Here is an 18275-nt window from a genome sequence, read left to right on the forward strand (position 1 = left end):
ATTCAAATTTCCCTCCTGGGCTAATAAAGCAGGCTGATTAACATAATCCCTGAATAGATCAAACAAGCTAGGTAGGCAAGGTGCTGCTTAACTACCAAACTTAACTCCTAGAGGGAGTTAAGGTGGTGTGGCCTGCAGATGTTAAGGTGGTGAGGCCTGCAGATATAAGGTGGCGGTCAATTACAGGGCTTCCCACAATTTTTGAGGAAATATTTCTTTCATAATATTTCAGTGTACATATCTGCCTAACAACATGATCCAGTTTTACTTTCTTGTTCATAGAGCTTAATTTTTTCAACCTTTTTATTTTTACATGGAAGTTTGCTTAATCCTGATGAGAACATTAATTCTGGTGCTATGCTCGTTTTACTCCTAACTAAATGATGTTATCTAAAAATAAAATTACCTCTCAGTAACTCTTCAACAACTCTAATAAATACATAGACGTAGATCCCCCAAAGACAGCTTCTACATTTATACTATAATCATCCTCAGCAGCCATAGGAATCTGACTACGCTCATTTCATAAAGGCAGTAAAAATCTCTATCAGCCTATGATACGCGGTCCACTATTTCACACATAGGTTATGAGTAAATCAACAAATGGCATCAATACAGATGTCAACATTTTCTATAACCTTAAAAGTAATATTTGATCTTAGATTTTTAGGAACAATCACCTAGCTCTAAGTTCTCATGTGCTTATTCCTAGACAAATACTCCACATCTTTCACAGTAAAAGAGCCTACTCATATAAAAGCATGTCATATTATACCCAATGAAAGAAATTCTGACCACACACTTGGTATGATTTTCTTGTAGGGATAAATCCTCCAGTGAAACATTGTATCAGAAGAAAGACTGACAGCTACATACAGTATTAATGTCCACATTTCCTATTCATATTTTTCCTATCACTTTGTATCTTGCAATCAAAACATGGTAAACACGACCTTTGATACCTAGAGTGATATTGTCTAGTTGCAGTGTCTCATCACCTATCTGAAACTCTGTGTTTACACTCTTGGCCACACATCACCCTTTAAGCATTACAGTACCTAACAGGAAAAAAAATTCCCTTTTTTTCCCTCTTTCACTGCCTTCTTTCCCACCCACTTTCTCGGCCTTTCTTCTTTCAGAAATTTCTAAATCATAAACTCACATAGCTATGTATCAAACTTTTTTACTACATTAGTGTTGTCTTGCATGAGATTTGTAATATTATGGCTTCCTTTAGCACTTGAACATTAAGATGCAAATGTTGGAGGCCTTGTAAAATTTACTGATAAACTGAATTCAACACTTTATTCCAATATTATTTGTCACTACAGTTTTCCAGAGACCTTGACATATATAAATTTTCACAATTATTTTAATGTGTTCCAAAATTTTTTCCAGATAAGATCATATTTAAGAATTTTTCTTCATTGTTTTATTAGCCAAAATGTTCAAACTGTCAGAATGAATAACTTGTATTGAATGCCTAGACACTAAAAGATGATGAGCCTCCACTTCATTTCAGCGACAGACATGTACTTCATGAATTGTTCCAGAGAAAGATTCTCAAAGGAGTAACTAGAACAAGGATTAAAAATTAAAAGGGAAAAAAACATGAAATATGTTCACTATTTTGTTCCATTTATATTCTTTACTTTCAACCCTAAGGTAGGAGGCAAAAGCTTCTTTCTGACAGCTGTAACAGACTATCATCTTCATACTGAAAAATATCAAATGCCAATTCCTGGAAATGGAAAATTTCAGTATCTCAAATAATGTGGGTTGATGTTCTTGTTTTGTTTTGAAAGATGGTTATATTGCACAATGAGGAAAGGGCAGTGCATAATGCGCAGCACCTATTTACCACATTAATACGGATTTCCGTGGTCTTTACACCATAGACAAGTGGGTTGAGGAATGGAGGAACCAGCAAGTAAAAGCTAGAAAAGAGGATATGGATCGATGAGGGGATGTGAGAGCCAAATCTGTGTGGGAAGAAGGAGAAGAATGTCGGGAGGTAGAACTAGAGGAAGACACAGATGTGAGCAATGCAGGTGTTAAAAGCCTTCAACCTAGCCTCCTTCTGGGGAAAATTAAAAACTGTGATGAATATCTGAATGTAAGACAATGTGGCAAATATGAGGTCAAACCCTGCAACAGTGAAGGCCACAAACAAACCATAGATTTTGTTGACCGTGACATTTCCTGCAGCTAGTTTCACAATGCCATATGCTCACAGTAGGAGTGGGAGATGACTGTTGTGTGATAAAATTGGAACCGACACTTTATCAGTACTAGGATGGGGTCACAAGAATGGCAGCTTGTAGGATTACATAAGCTCCTGTTTGACTGACCAGCCGGTGTGTGAAAATGGCGGCATATTTCAGTGGATAGCAAATCACCACGTAACGGTCAAAGGCCGTGGTGAGTAGGATGCCGGACTCTGTGCACTGAAAGGTGTGGATGAGCCACATTTGAAACAGGCAGCAATCAAAATTGATGTCTGGCAAATGAAACCAGAAGACTCCAAGCATCTTGGGCATAATGCTGGTAGCAAGCACAATGTCTGTGATACCTAGCATGGCTAGGAAAATGTAAATTTTCCTAGGTGGAGACTGCGCTCTGACCTGATGATAAGCAGAAGCACAGCATTTCCAATCATAGCGATAAGGTACATGGCACAGAAAGGGATTCCAATCCAGCCCTGCACAGACTCTAGGCCTGGGATCCCAATTAGCGTCAAGACATAAGGCATGAAGACTGTGATGTTGGAGAGCCACATAGTGTTCTTGGTCCTCCCGATGTCACTAGAAGAAGATCCACACAGCTTCTGTGAATCTACTTTGTTTTTTATCCAAATCCACCAGAGTCTGTTTAATATTAGTGGACCTCTAACATCATCTCAGTCACCTCATTCATACAGTTGAAGAGAAAAGACACCTCTATAGGGACACATTACTGCTTTCAGTGAGGGCGTTCATGCATATTCTGCCATAGTGAGAAGTTCTGTACTTGAGAGAATGACTTCCTTTGATTCAGCAAAATCACCTGGGTCAAGGCCAAGCTTCTGATCATCTATTGTTCTGAGAACTGTGGATGAATAAATTATACTCATTTTCTTTTTACTAGAAATTCAAAGTGTCATATGATACTGATATGTCTTGATGTCCTGCACTTTTCATATCCTTTTAGCAGTACTCTCATTCCAGCCATCTTTAAGTGAGGAGCAGTCAGTGTGCATCAGTCAATTTTCAGACATGTCTCATGTATTAGTGTAAAGTGAACAATATCAAAAACAGTGGAATAGAAATAGTGCAAATCAATAACAGAATATAAGCCAGGTTTGATGGTGCTCACCTGTAATCCAAGAACTCTGGTAGGCTGAGAAAGTAGAATCTCAAGACTTTATCTCAAGTTTTAAAAAGTTGGGAAGGATGAAGTTGTGGCTCAGTGTGAAGGCCCTGGGAAGGAAGAAAAGAAATAAAGCAATGAATGAATGAAGGAAAGATAAATGTATGTGTTTATATCATTTGTATCTGTATATAATTCCAAACCAAAGCAGTAAAACATATGGCATAGCATGTTTGAAGACATCTTTTCAAAGTATTCTGAACAAAATGCTTCAAAAAATATGTTTCCAAATTTTCAGTTTTCTTCTTTCTTATTGGTACATGTTTGCAGTACTAAAAAATTAAATCTACTTTAGTGAACTGACACTTGCTCTCTGATGTCCAGTATGAATGCTGTTTAATTAAAAGTATCACTTGTTAAAACTTACAGGTTTTAAGCCAAGAAATTTCTAATCATAGATTAGAGAATTATTTACAGTTTTGTCAAAATAGTACTAGGTTATTTTATTCTTTCCTAGATCTCTAAAAAATACTCTGTATTTCAGCAGGCTCAGGAATCTGCTAAACTTATATTTCATATCAACATTCTACCAGAATTTCTATAATCAGTTAGATTTGATTACCCTAAAACTTCAGTAAAAGAATAGAATCATCAGCAGACATTTTATGATGGAAAACTCTATCAATTGACATTAGTTTAGAATAAACTGGTGACTTAACTATAGTACTGTGGCTTGCATAGGTTTTCTCTCAAATTCTTAGTCCTATGATATTACTAATCATAGGTCACTTACTATTTCTAATATGGGCACATTTTTATGTCTCCCAAAGATAATCAGTTAGAGAGCAATTTTTGAGCAATCTCCTGACTTATTCCAGAGTAATCAGCTGACACATGGGCACTGCCCTACAGATATAGAGGTTTAGGGGTGGTAGTTAGGGAAGCATGTGACTATCTAGTTAACCTAATTGTGTGGCTATTATTGCAAAAACTGGTAAAGACAAATTATGAAGGGAAAACATGAGAATATTGAAACTCACTTTGTGGTGTGGTCTGTGAGCTGGCTGTGTTCTCACCAGGTGTCTGAACAGTACTGTGAGGTGTTCTGTCATTTTCACCCATCACTCACTCACTGATGCTCTTCCAGAGATTTCTGTCCCATTTCTTCATGTTTTTAGCTGAGTGTTCTCTGTAATGGCACCAATGTGGTATCAATCAGAGAGTGTCAACATTTCTGTGATAGCTTCTTGCACTTCTCTGTCTCTGTAAAACACATGCTCTTTTCCTAAATCTGTCTGAATTCCTGCTTGCTTGTTCATGTCCCTGCAAAACTCATAGCAAAGTCTGCAGCTTCTAGAAAACTGTGTATTTCTTCAGCTCAAGTTGGTGAAGAATATTTCTGGATGGCAACTCTGATGCTCCCTAATGAAAGTTTGGAGAACAAGGAGTTCTTGTCAACATTCACTTTTTTCCCTGATGGTTTTCACATAAGGGAAAAAAGTAAATATTAAACCAGACCTCTTGGGCTCATTCATAACTAATAAGCTTCTAATTCTCTCAACAATTACAAGTCTCACTCTTTTTTTTTTCTGAACCCTGAATGCAGGGCCATTGTGTGGTATGAGGTTTCTTTTTATAAGCTAAGTTCCTTTTCTGTTGCTTTTATATAAAATCTAAATTCTGTTCTCTTAGATATTAAAAAAAACCTTTTGAGAAACTTTAACTGAACATGGACATTTGCATTGAGTTATATTTGTAGTGTTTGTTTGTTTGTTTGTTTGTTGAGTCAAGACTTTCCTAAGAAATTAAATTTCCTAATTTGAAGTTCAAATTTTCAGTCTTCTCAAGTGGCAGGTATAGTCACACCAAACTACAAAGCAGTCTTGGATACAGAAAATGTTGTATACAAGTTTCACTCAATATTTAAAAATCCATGTGATAATTTCTTTCATGGAGACATTTCTTTTCTGTAATGAAACAATCTATACTTATTGCTTTATCCCATACTCTCCTGATGGTCTTGGGCAATTTTATTCTACCAAGTTTCATTTTATTCTTTTTCTTTTTACAAAGTCTGTAACATCCCCAGAGTGACTTATAATAAAGATTTCTATGTTCTACCTTGTAGAAGTCTCATCAACTTGTGGCACAAATCAATTAACTCTATTCATTTGTTACTTGCTACTTTTCCTCCTTCTTCTTTCATAAATCAATTGTGATATGCCACTCTCCTATGAAAGGACTTTAACATGTAGGTTGCATCACAAAAAAATTCAAATGTCATACATTTCTAAGTACCGTGCTATAAATTAGGATGTTATTTATCATGAAAGCATTGAGAAATGTATATCAGTGGACACACATCTATATACTTCATATATCTGCACTAGTTTTCTAAACTGTCCTGTATACAGATGACCTAGAGGTACTAGATGGAGCCTCAAAGCATTGCCTCATTTAGGAAGACCAGCAGTGGTAAGGAGTACTCACAATGGATTACAGAGAGAGTAGAAGCAAAGATGAACATTAAAGTAATCTTGTATGTTCCCCTCAGTTTCCCCTCTGAAGCGAAGTGAAGGATGTATGAACCAATGCTGGACGGGCCTGACTCAAAGAGTATATTGGCAGCAAAGGTGATCCTCAGGCTCATTCTTAAGTCATAAACAAGTAAATTCAACTACTGTGGTGCCATTATCTTCTTTTACTTTGTTTATTTTTGTTAAATGCAACAATTCCCTAAGGTTCGGACCTCGCACTTTTTTAATGACGCTACTTTACCTTGCTCAACTTGATGTTTACTTTCAGAAAATATAAAACTCATGTTAGTCACATTTACAGAATTCAAGAAGTAATTGCATGGAATCACTCTTGTTTTAAGTCATCTGTCATCTGCTTTATGATTGATGCCACAGGCCTGATTTTTTTCTGATGGCCAAGTGTATGATCAGCTTTTCAACAGTGATATCTCACTCAATGTTTACAGTTTAAGTTAGATTTTACTGAAATAATATATAAATCTTTAAAGATAATTGCTAAATAAAATACATAACTTAGAGAACGTTGAAATGACTGTGGCTGTGGCTTTAAAAATTAAGAAATGTATTCCTAAATTTCAAAATTGATTATTTTTTATAGACCAATTCTATCTACCAAATCAAAAAAACAAAGCAAAATTACAGGAGTCGCCTCGCCCCCAGAAGGCTCCTGCCTGCTGCAGGCAGCCAGTGTGGGCAGACGGAGCCAGCAGATCTACATTGGCCTGCCAGGAGCCACCACCAGAAGGGTCCTCCCTGTGTGCAGCAGTGTGGGCAGCCAGACAGGTCCACCTCCACCTGCTGGGCACCACCACTAGAAGGCCCCTTCCTATAGGCACTCTGTGCAGTCAGAGAGAACCAGACAGATCTGCCTCTGCCTGCTAGGCACCACCACCAGAACACTCCTTTCCTGTGAGAAGCCAGCATGGGTAGAGAGCCAGCAGGTCTACCTCTTCCTGCTGGCCTCCACTGCCAGAAGGCTTCTCCTTGAGGGCAGCTAATGCCAGCAGATCTACCTCTGCCTGCCAGGGACTGCCACCAGAAGGCACCTTTCTGTGGACAGACAGAACGAGCAGGGACATTCATCCAGGTAAACATCAACACCTATAGGCCACTATTGGAGGCCCTTGGTTCCTTCCGGCAGCCAACATTCACCAGGAGAATCACAGAAACACACCCCTGCATGCGTGCCACTATCATGGGAGTCTCAGTGTAGCAACACAGGCTGAGAGAAGCAGCCCCAACTCTGTGCACACCTGGTCATTTGGAAAGCCCCAATGTAACTGTACAGGTCTGTAAAACCTCACCCCACACCCTGCTAACTCCATGTAAATCTGGGGTACAAATTTTTGGAAGAAAATGAGATAGTATAGTAACTACTGTTCATTTCCTGTTATCAGGTTTTGAAATACTATAATGCTTTCATTCTTTTGATTTGTTTCATACTATTTTGTTATGTTAGATATTATTGTGTGTGAAGGTATGGTCAATTATTTCAGAGAAAACAAGAGACATTATGGTAGACAATGTTGATATCCTCGCCTCATTGTGAAGTCCTGTATTGCTTGGATTATTTTGTTCTGAATTCCTTTGTTCTGTTTTATTCTCTTTAAAATAAAAAAATTCATAAAACTGATAGGACTTACAGAATTATAGAGTAAAAGTTTATCAATAAAGAAAAAACAAAATAAAAAACTAGAGGCACAATTAACCTATGTGACATTGATGCTACCTGATTCATATACAATCAAATGAGAAAAATAGTTTCCTCACTCATTCTATGGACAAAAGTAGCACCTTTCAAGCAAGAGAGTTGCACTATCCCTTAAAATATAGCTGTGCAATATGTGTCAAGCATCCACGCTCACTGAAATGCTAATAGGATAATTTACAATCCTTGGAACAGTCAGTCCTACACAAGTAAGTAAACTGGCACACTCTCTTCTTGAAACATCTCCTAGATATTTTAAAACTCTCACTTTCTATTCCTATAAGTCTCATGTACTTAAACTTCATGTAATGGAGATGCTTAGTAATAATGACTTTCTGGGAAACAAATGACTATCAACAAGAAATCAAATAAGCAAACCCTGACTTTCTTAGGTGTATGTTATCATTACTTACTATCTATATGTCATGTGACCTGATGCAGGCAGCTGTGCTTTCACACATTTCACCTCACAACTACATCAAAGGACAAAACTCTGACCATCGTATCTTTCTTTGGTTGTTTGCTTGCACTCCTCACAATTTGCTGTCTCTACATTTTCAGCCATTTTCATATATTTGATCCTTCAATTTTCTGAATCCTCATCAGAAAAGTTCCCTACAAAAACAGTTTGTAACCAGTTTAGCTAAAGGACCAATCATACTGTCCCGCCTGCGGGTAAGTCCACGGAGACCCTAGAGGGGGAGTGGGGATGAAAAGGAACAAGAGACACAAAGAGCGGAGACAAGATGAAGAAGTCCAATCAAGTCTCATGTATTCATGGAAGGAGTAACAAATATATAGGGTATTGAGAAGGAGGGATTTGGGTTCTGAGACATCAGCAGGTAACTTAGCAACAGTGGCAGGACCAATGGTTATAGGTCAATTCAAATTTCCCGGCACAGGCTCAGAAGATGGGCTGATTAACATAATTTAAAGTGGTATGGCCTGCAAATGTTAAAGTGGTACAGCCCACAGATGTTAAGGTGGTACGGCTTGCAGATATAAGGTGGCAGACAATTACAGGGCTTCCCACACCATACCTGTAGACATCCTTACTTACACATACATATAACCCAGGTGTATATTAACTACCTGTAGAAGTTTCAGAAATCCAGACTTAATTCTACCATTCTAGAGTTAAAAGAGCACCTCCAGGTGATTGACAGCTCCTCTAAAACTCACTCTGAAGAGACAATGCACTAAAATCCCTGCTCTGGTTACTGAAGACACAAGCAGTCCACCCATGACTGAAGCCTGTGAACGTTGTTCACAGGATTGCTCCATTCCTCAGTGCATTACTATTCCTGGTTTTTCTGTCTTTTCAGGCTGTTTATCCCAGGCTTTGCTTCCCTGCCCCTTTGCTAGCTATGGTTTTTATCTTAGCACTATGAACAATTAGTCAAAATCTTGATCAAGATTTGATGAGTGTCCAAGGCACATTGGGCACTCTCCTAGATCAGATAAACTCCCTCACTACCTTGACAGAACAGATAGGTCTAACTTGTGTCTCTTCCCAAGAGCAACTTAGGGAAAAACTCTGTAATAAGACTGTCTTGGGAACCTTGGCTGCAGCCCATTCTAGGATCACAATAACCCTAATATTACTGTTTCTAGTAGGGCCTTGTCTCAAAAGATCATATGTAACATTCCTAGCAAAGACTTACCAGAGAAACTAGAAGAGTGGGGATATAAGATGAAAATGCTCACCCAAGCCAGTTTGTTAGTTGCCCAGGTTGCAGTTCCTGTTACTTCTGTCTCTTAGAAATACCTGATTACTGTGATGCGTAGCTGGTCACTCCCATACATAGTATAAAAACCAGTCAAGTACTCTGCCTCTGTACTTCCCCTTTCAACTCCATGAAAACCTTCCTCACCAGGTCTTCAGGGCCTGGTAGTTTGGGAGTGATTGCCCAATCAATGTCCATCAATGAAAAATAAATCTGTCTCCAAACTCTGGAGTTGTTTCAGTGTTTCTGATTGCTGTTGCAGATTTATCTACTAACCCTGATTCCAGAGTAACAAAAATTGAAGCTCTGGCCACATTGATTAATAAAAAACATTTTTATTCCTTTAACTATCTAGTGCTATACTTAATGCTGCTTACTTTCCCCCTTAATTATTTAAGAAACACTATTAAAAGTCTGTTCTTTAGTTGGATGTGGTGGGTGATAAGAAAAAATATAAAAAGTGGAAACTACTGTTAATTTTTTATTGTCTTGTCTCAAACTCTTGCACTGTTTACACAATTTTGTTAGGTTTAGCTTTGTTCTGTCTTATGTAATTAGATTTTATGCTGTAAGATGGTAGGGGTAGCTATTTTGAATATAATGGGATATATTATGTTAATCATGGCCTCCTATTATATTGTTTTGAAGTCTTATAATGTTTTCATTTAGTTGTTTGATTGGTTTTATTTTGTTTTGTTTGATTTTATTATGTGTATGAACAACTATTTTAAAGAAAATAAGACATTATGGTAGCCATTGATTTACTATCATCTTAGTTGAAGTCCTATCGTGCTTTTTTTCTTCTGTTTTATTGGTTCTATAATGTTGTGTTTTATTTGATTTTATTATGTGTGATGGTATAGACAATTTTTTGAGGAAAATGAGATATTATATTACCCATTAGTCATTTCCTGTTGTTTGGTTTTGAAATCCTGTAATGATTTCATTCTTTTGAATGTTTTATACGATTTTATCATGTTTCATATTATTGTGTGTGAAGGTATGCTCATCTCTTTTGAAGAAAAGAGACATTATGGCAGCTACTGTTGATATTCTGCTGTCTTCTTGTGAAATGTTGTGTTGCTTGCATTGTTCTGTTCTGATTTGCTTTGTTTTGTTCTCTTCTGTTTTATTCTCTTTAAAATAAAAAAATAAATAAATTTTAGAAGAGGTAAAAAAAGAAAAATATAAACCATAAATATTGAAAGTCAGTAGAACTAAGTAATCAATTAATAATAGATGGCCTTGGCCTTCTTGGAAGGGATTTTTATTTGGGAGGAAGTTTAGAAATGTGTTTCAGGTAGGAAAATTTTCCTTGGAATCTTGTTTGAAAGGCTTGGGTCTTCCTCAAGAGGAGTTATGAAATCAGAGTGACTGGGATAGGATGACTGTGAAAAAATAATCTATTATGCTACATTTGAATTAATGTGGCATGACATGGGCTCATCATGGAGACAAAAATAAAAAGAAAATGAGAATTTGAAAATGGGAATTAAAATGGTAGAAAATGGGGAATAATTTGTCAGTTTTTCCAAGGAAAGTAGTCTCTAGACCTTTCTGAGTTACTGAGAATCTTGTCTCATAAGAAAAGACATTAATTTGGCTATGCTTACATGGTAATAATGAAGCTACATAAACTTTAAAAATTCTCTTCCATTTGTTCAAATTCTTTGCTTGGCAAGTATCCTTCCCTCCTATTATTTGTTCCCCTTAGTGGTATGCCAATCCAGAAGAAATTCTTTGAACAAAAGATAGAAATTCATTAACCCTTCAGATCCAACTGTAAGTTAATAAATGACATTATTTATATGTCATTCTCTTGCAAATGCAATTAGAGGTAAAGCAGTTCCCCCAAACTTAACCACCACTCGTGCGATAAGTAAAATGTATTTCTGGATCTACAAAGTTGAAAATCAAGGGCTGAAACGGCCAGCAACTTTCAACTAGTCTGCTCACTGACTTTTGAAAATTTTGGCATATTAAACATTCTAGTTTTTATTCTCTAGCTCTCAAATGACTCATAGGTCAGATTTACTTCCACCAGAAATAAATAAATAAATAAAGTGGAAAGAAAATAAAATAGAGAGGGCAAAGGCTTTATTTGTCATAAGACCTGAATTTGGATAAGATACTGAAGCTCCTACCCTGCATGCCTTCATTTGTAAGGTTTCTTGAAATGAGATTGTATAAAAAGTATATAGTAAATGTTCAATAAAATATAAGTTCTGATACTACCATCTCAGGTAGAATTTATATATATATATATATATATATATATATATATATATATTTACATTTTAAACACACTCTAGATTTCATTCAAAAGCATGAGTGTTTTGAAGAGGAGACATTTCAAATCATAGCCAAAAGAAAAGTAGTAAAAGAATTTGTGGGTTTTGAGGCCTAACAGGGCCTTGGGAAATTGTATTCCAAAGGGCACAAATGATTGGAATTTTCATTGGCCACATAAGGAAGATGAATTAACTGGAGGGCTATCATGAATACACTTAGGGAGGATGAAGAAATTAGGTAACACTACTTGATTAAGTTTTGTTTAGGTAATTGGTTCATAGTGATAGGTTATTCCTAAATGTCACAAAATAACTTTTATCATCATCCAGAGAAAGCTTGTCAAGAAAAAATACAAATAATAATAGATAGTATGTATAAATTATTCACTTGGGCCTCAAATTGTGTTAACAAAGTATTTTTTAAATTTTATTTTAAGGAAAAAATAAAATTTCAAAACAAGATAATTAGAGGGTAACAATGACAATTGTGTATTGTTATCTTTAAATTAGTTACTCAGAGTACAAGACATTTGCATTTAATTATCCAAATAATATTATCACAAAGCTCTCCTTTTCAATGAATTAAGAGAAATTAGTATACCTATCTTTACAATCTTTTACATATATGTGTAAAAGATTTTACATATACAATTATATATATATATAAAATTTCCTCTCACCTTCTCGTACTAGTGAAACAATAAAATGTTTATACATGAGTGTCTGATTTATTTCACTAATGAGTATGGTCTCTAGTTGCATTCATTTATGTATAAAAGTCTGAAGGTTATCATTGTTTATGGTGGAGCATTCTCCATTGTATAAAAATACCATATCATTTTTATACATTCTTTGGTTGTTGGGCATTTAGGTTGTTTCCAAGACCTAGCTATTGCAAATTGTGCTGCTATAAACATGGGTTCATACGCATCACTGTGGTAGAATGCTTTTAATTCTTTGGGGGAAATACCCAGAACAGAAATAGCTGGGTCAAATTGGGCTTAAAATTCTAGTCTTCTGAAGAATTTCCACACTTATTTCCAGAGTGGTTGCACCAGTCTTAACTCCCACCAACAGTGGAAAAGGGTTTCTTTTTCTCCACAGCATTTATTGGTTAATCTCTTGGAGATACTCATTTTTTCTGGGGTGAGGTGAAATCTCAGTGTGGTTTTAATTGGCATCACTCCAGTGGCCAGCATTGTTAAACATTTTTTCATATACTTATGGCCATTTTTGGATTGGGTCTTTAAGTTTAGAAGGAGTGATCATTTTTTAGTTCTTTGTATATTCTCAATAGTAATCTTTTTTCTGAGGAAAAATTAGCAAACATTTTCTCCCACATTGTGTGTTAACACTTTTTGCTGTTGGTGGTTTCTCTTGCTGTACAAAAGCTTTTTAATAAAATGAGACACCACTTGTTGATTCTTTGTGATAGTTCCCATACAATCAAGATTTTATTCATAAAGTCTTGGCCTACACCAATGTCTTCAAGAGTTTTACCTATTCTTACAGAAGATTTACTGTTTCTTTTTTAATATTTAGATCTTTGATCCATTATGAAATTAGTTTAATGCGTGGTAAGAGATATGGATCGAATTTTAATTTTCAGCATGTGCACAGCCAGTGTTTCCAGCAGTTTGCTAAGAGGCTATCTTTCTTCCAGGGAAGGTATTTGGTACCTTTGTCAAAGATAAGGTGGCTTACTATGTCTGGAGTTATTTCTACATTTTCTAATCTGTTCCATTGATCTTGGAGTCTGTTCTTTTACGAATACCTCATTGTTTTTATTAGAGTAACTTTACAGTATAATTTCAGTGCAATATACAGGATACGGTATAATTTAAGTATAATTCAAGTGAAGGATTGTGGTACCCCCTATTTTGCCTTTGCTGCCCTGAAATGCTTTTGCTATTCTAAGTTTTTTTCTGGTTCCAGATGAATTTTCAGTCTGTTTTCTCCAATTATGTGACAAAGGCTATTGGCATTTAAATCAGAATTTTTTTTAAATCTGTATGATAGTTTTGGATGGCTGTATGGCTATTTTCACTCCATTGGTTCTTCATATTTGAGAAAGAATTATCTTTCCATTTTCTAATATTCTTGTCAATCTCCTTTTTCAGAGTGCTATAGTTTTCATTGTAGAGGTCTTTTATATCATTCATTAGATTGAATGTAGGTTTTTTTTTTCTTGGATGCTATTGTGAAAAGTGTCGTTTCCCTGATTTTGCTCTCAGCAAATTTGAAACCTGTGTAGAGAAAAGCTATTGATTTTTGAGGGTTGACTTTGCATCCAGTAATGCTACTGAATTTGCTTCTTAAATGTGTCAGTTTTTTGGGGGTTAGTGTTCTATGTAAGGTACCATGTTATCTGTGAATAATGATAATTTAAATTCTATCTATCCTATATTTATTCCTTTTATTTCTATCTTATCTAATTGCTCTGGCTAATGTTTCTAGAACTATACTGAATAAGCATAGTGATAGTGGGCATTATGTCTCATTACTGATTTTAGAGAGAAAGTGTTCAGTTTTTTTCCATTTAGTGTGATGTTGACTACTGGTTTGTCATAGATGGCTTCTATTAGATTGAGATAAAGATCATCAATTCCAATTTTCTGTAGGATTTTTATCATGAATGGGTGTTGGACTTTTTCAAAACCTCTTTCTACTTCTATTGAGATGATCATGTGATTTTTGTTCTTGATTTGGCTCTGTTAATATGGTGTATTGCATTTATTGATTTATGCATGTTGAACAGTTCTTGCACCCTTGGGATGAATCTCACATTTTCATGTGTATGATCTTCTTGAGGATTTGTTGAATTCTCTTTACCAGTATTTTATTAAGGATTTTTGCATCTATGTTCATTAGAGAGATTGACCTATACTTCTTTCTTAGTTGGATCCTTCTCTGGTTTGGTATCAGTGTAATGTTTGCTTGCAGGAAAATTTTGGGAGTATTTCTTCCCTTTCAATTTCATTAAAGAATTTCAGAAGTAGTGGCATTATGTCTTGTCTAAACATGTTTTACTATTTCTGCAGTGAATCTGTCAGGGCCTGGGCTTTTCTTTGTTGGTAGGTTTTCAATTACATATTGTTTTATTTAGGATTTTTATCTTATTCATTCAGTTTTGGTAATTCATATATATATCCAGGAATCTGTCTATTTCTTCTGCATTTTCCATCTTATTATAACACAAGTTTTGAAAGTAGGTATGGATGATCTTCTGGATTCCTTTAAAGGCCAGGGTGATATAACCCTTTTCATTCCTAATTGCATGGATTTCCTTTTCTTTCCTTTTTCTGATAAGATTGTATAGGGGATTGTTGATTTTATTTAATCTTTCAAAGAACCAAATCTTCAATTCATTTATTTTCTTATTTTTTACTCTCCAGTGTTTCAACTTTGGCTGTGATGTTTATGATTTCATCCCTTGTATGAGCTTTTGGTTTAGCCTGCTCTTCTTTTTCTAGAAGTTTGAGCCTTAACATTAAGTTGTTTATATGTGCTTGCTCTGTTTTCCTGATATGGATATTTACTGCTATAAATTTCCCACTTTAGACTGCTTTCATTGGGTCCCAAAAGTTCTAGTATGTTGTATTGTCATTTTCATTCATTTGTAAAAACTATTTTCTTCTTTAATTTTATCTGTGACCTATTGGTTGTTCATGAGGGTGCCATTTAAGTCAACTGTGACCCTGATGGTCTTTCCTTTATAGGTTATTTCTTTCTTTTCCCCAGCAGCTTTTAAGACTGTATTCTTGTGTTGAATTTTTAGAATCTTGACAGTGATATGTTTGACTGTAAATTTTTTTTTGATGGTGGCTAATTGGAGTTCCATATGCCTCACTTGTCTGTATGTCAAATTCTTCTTCTCTACTAGGGAAATTTTCTTCCTTGACATTTGTGAATATTTTTGAAAATCACTTGTGTTAACGCCTGCTTTTTCATTGACTCCAATCAATCATAAGATGGAAGATGCATGCCAGATTCAGCATGATTAAGCTTGTGAAAAAGTTTTTTTTCTCTCCAACCACACAGGCAAAGCAGCACTTTGATCTATACACCTCATGATGGAAGAACAAAAGTATTTCTATAATTATTTTATATGCATTTGTTTTTCTCACCAAGAATATTGTAAGGACCTGAGAATTTCTTGTCCCCCCTCATTCCCTCATGGCATGTAGATTGTAATGGAAGAATGAAGGCTATATATAGATGATAGTGCCTACCTGTTAACATTCATTAATTTCTTATAGGAGCCTAGACATCAGCTGTCTTTGCATGCATTATCTCATTAAATTCTGTTAGTAGCCTGATGAAGTAGTTACTATTTTCTTATCTTTATTTTATAGATCATAGCATTAAGATTTGATTAAATTAGGGCACTTGCCCAAGGTTAGTGGCTGAGTATCAATTTAATCCACAATGGGGTTTCCAAAACACCACATTCTACTGACAACCTATTCTCTCTTCTTTCTCATGTGTCTCAGGCAAGCCAATTAATGTTTTTTAAGGTATACCTAGTGGTATGGTGAGAATGTTTGTGTCTCTCCCAAAAATCATACGTTGAAATCTAAACCCCAATATTTTAGGAGGTGGGCCTTTCGGAGATGATTATGTCATGAAGGCAGAACTCTACCTTTTAGGATTAGTTCTCTTATAAAAGACATATTTGCCATTCTATCATGTGAAGACTCCACAAAAAGTTGCTATCTATAAACCAGGAAATAGGCTTTCACCAAATCTTCAGGCATCTTGATTTTGGACTTTCCAGCCTTCCAAACTGTGAAGAATAAATTTCTACTGTTACTAATTTATGATATTTTGCTACAGCACCTGAATGGACTATGAATATTAAGGAAAGTAGGAATTCTCACTCTTGCTAAAACAGGACATTTTGAATTCATCATTTTAATACTGAGAATGATGAAATCCCAATCAAAGACGGTTACTTCAAAAGGTCTTAGAGTATCTAAACTCATAAATTCTCTTGGATTACATAATAAGTCAATATAAAGCATTTTTATTCAAAACATAATAGTCACTATTATTTTTTGAAAGCAGCATAAATTAAAGATGAAAGGAGTGATAACTATATTTGATAATAAAAACCTGCTGTAGACAAAAAGCTAAAAATAATATTTTTCACTAAAATATTTGCAAATTTTGACCTGATAAATTAGATTTATACAATTCATCAAGGAAACAAATTGAAAACTGGATAAAAACACACTAAGCAAGATATGGCAGCTGCAAATTAAATAAGAAATGAATTCTTGCAAAATATAGTTATATTAAGTATGCCGCAAGCAAATTACACTGTGTAGCAATCATAGCTATAAAATTAAAACTATATTAAAGCAAAATAAGTCCTGTTATAATGTTCATGAAGAAACAAATTGATTCTAATAAAACAATTTAAGCAAATTAAAAGTGAAAATGGAAAAATCCTCAGTATTTTAACTTTAATGCATAGAAATTTTGATAAGAAAAATAACTGTACCATGTGTTGTTCTCTGGAAAATTTGATGAAGAAAATTAATCAATATCCCTATAATTAAAAATGATTAAGTGAAAATGGTTTAAAAGGCATAGAATCTTAAAGCAGACTACCTGGGTGTGAATTCTAACTCCATCAATTCCTTTACTATACTCTTCAGTTGATACCTTAACTTCTCTGTACTCCCAGTGACCTCATCAGTAAAATGAAAATGAAATTAATGTTAGTTTCTTTAGATTCCTCTTTCTTCTCCTCTTCTTCCCTCTCCTCCTCCCCCTCCTCCCCCCCCCTCTTCTCCTTCCTCCACCTCCTTCTTTTTTCATACTGGGAGATTGAATCCCAGGGCACTATACCTCTATGGTTCTTCCCCAGCCCTTTTTTTATTTTGAGACTGGATATGGAAAAGTGGCTAAGATCCCAAGATTTGGATTCAATTTATATTCTCCTGCTTTAGCTTCCTTAAATGCTGTGATTACAGGTGTACACAACTGTGCCCTGCTTTTTTTTTCTTTATTGCAATGGTAGGCTCTACCTGTGAACTACATCCCCAGATCTAGTATTAGGTTCTTGTGAGGAGTTGATATGATATTGTATTGAAAGCACTTAAAATAGTGCCTGCCACAGACTAAGTGCTATATATGCATTGGCTACTTAAAGATCTTCCCAGCTCTTTTATTTCATGGTCTTGTGTTGCAGGATAATAACAAGATGCTTTCAGATCATAATTATATGACTGCTGTTTAAAGAACTAGTTAATAACCTAAAGAATTTATTAATAACCAAAGTCCCCAAATTTAGTGTTTCAGATTATTGCAACTGTCAGAACTAGATTGTTTTGCAATAATTGTACAAAAGTAAGTTGATAGATTTTCAAGAGTTTTCTGAATTGCTGAAATGTATTTTGTTTTCTATTTCTGGTTGCATGGGTAATATTTGTACAAAGAGGTGATGTTTATTAAAACTATGTGATTTAGGCACACACACATACATTCTCTTATAAATTTTCCTTTGATTTAAAGATGGTGAGTCTGGACAGTGTCCTATTAGATAATTCTGTGTTCTGGTCAGATTGATTCCTTTGTTTTTAAATAGATGTTGTGGATTGACTAATGGTCAAGTTGTAACAGTTAAACTGAATCAAGGTGATTCTGGTTGTGGAAG

General features: G+C 35.3%; 1 pseudogene; it reads right to left on the reverse strand.

The window, feature by feature from the left end:
- Positions 1–1765: 1765 nt before the first annotated feature.
- On the reverse strand, positions 1766–2779 carry LOC106027187 (olfactory receptor 52A1-like; annotated as a pseudogene).
- Positions 2780–18275: the final 15496 nt, after the last annotated feature.

The sequence above is a fragment of the Cavia porcellus genome, unplaced genomic scaffold (assembly GCF_034190915.1).
Source record: "Cavia porcellus strain 051 isolate PalLab524CR breed Dunkin Hartley unplaced genomic scaffold, mCavPor4.1 scaffold_3, whole genome shotgun sequence".
In the NCBI taxonomy this organism is placed as follows: Eukaryota; Metazoa; Chordata; class Mammalia; order Rodentia; family Caviidae; genus Cavia; species Cavia porcellus.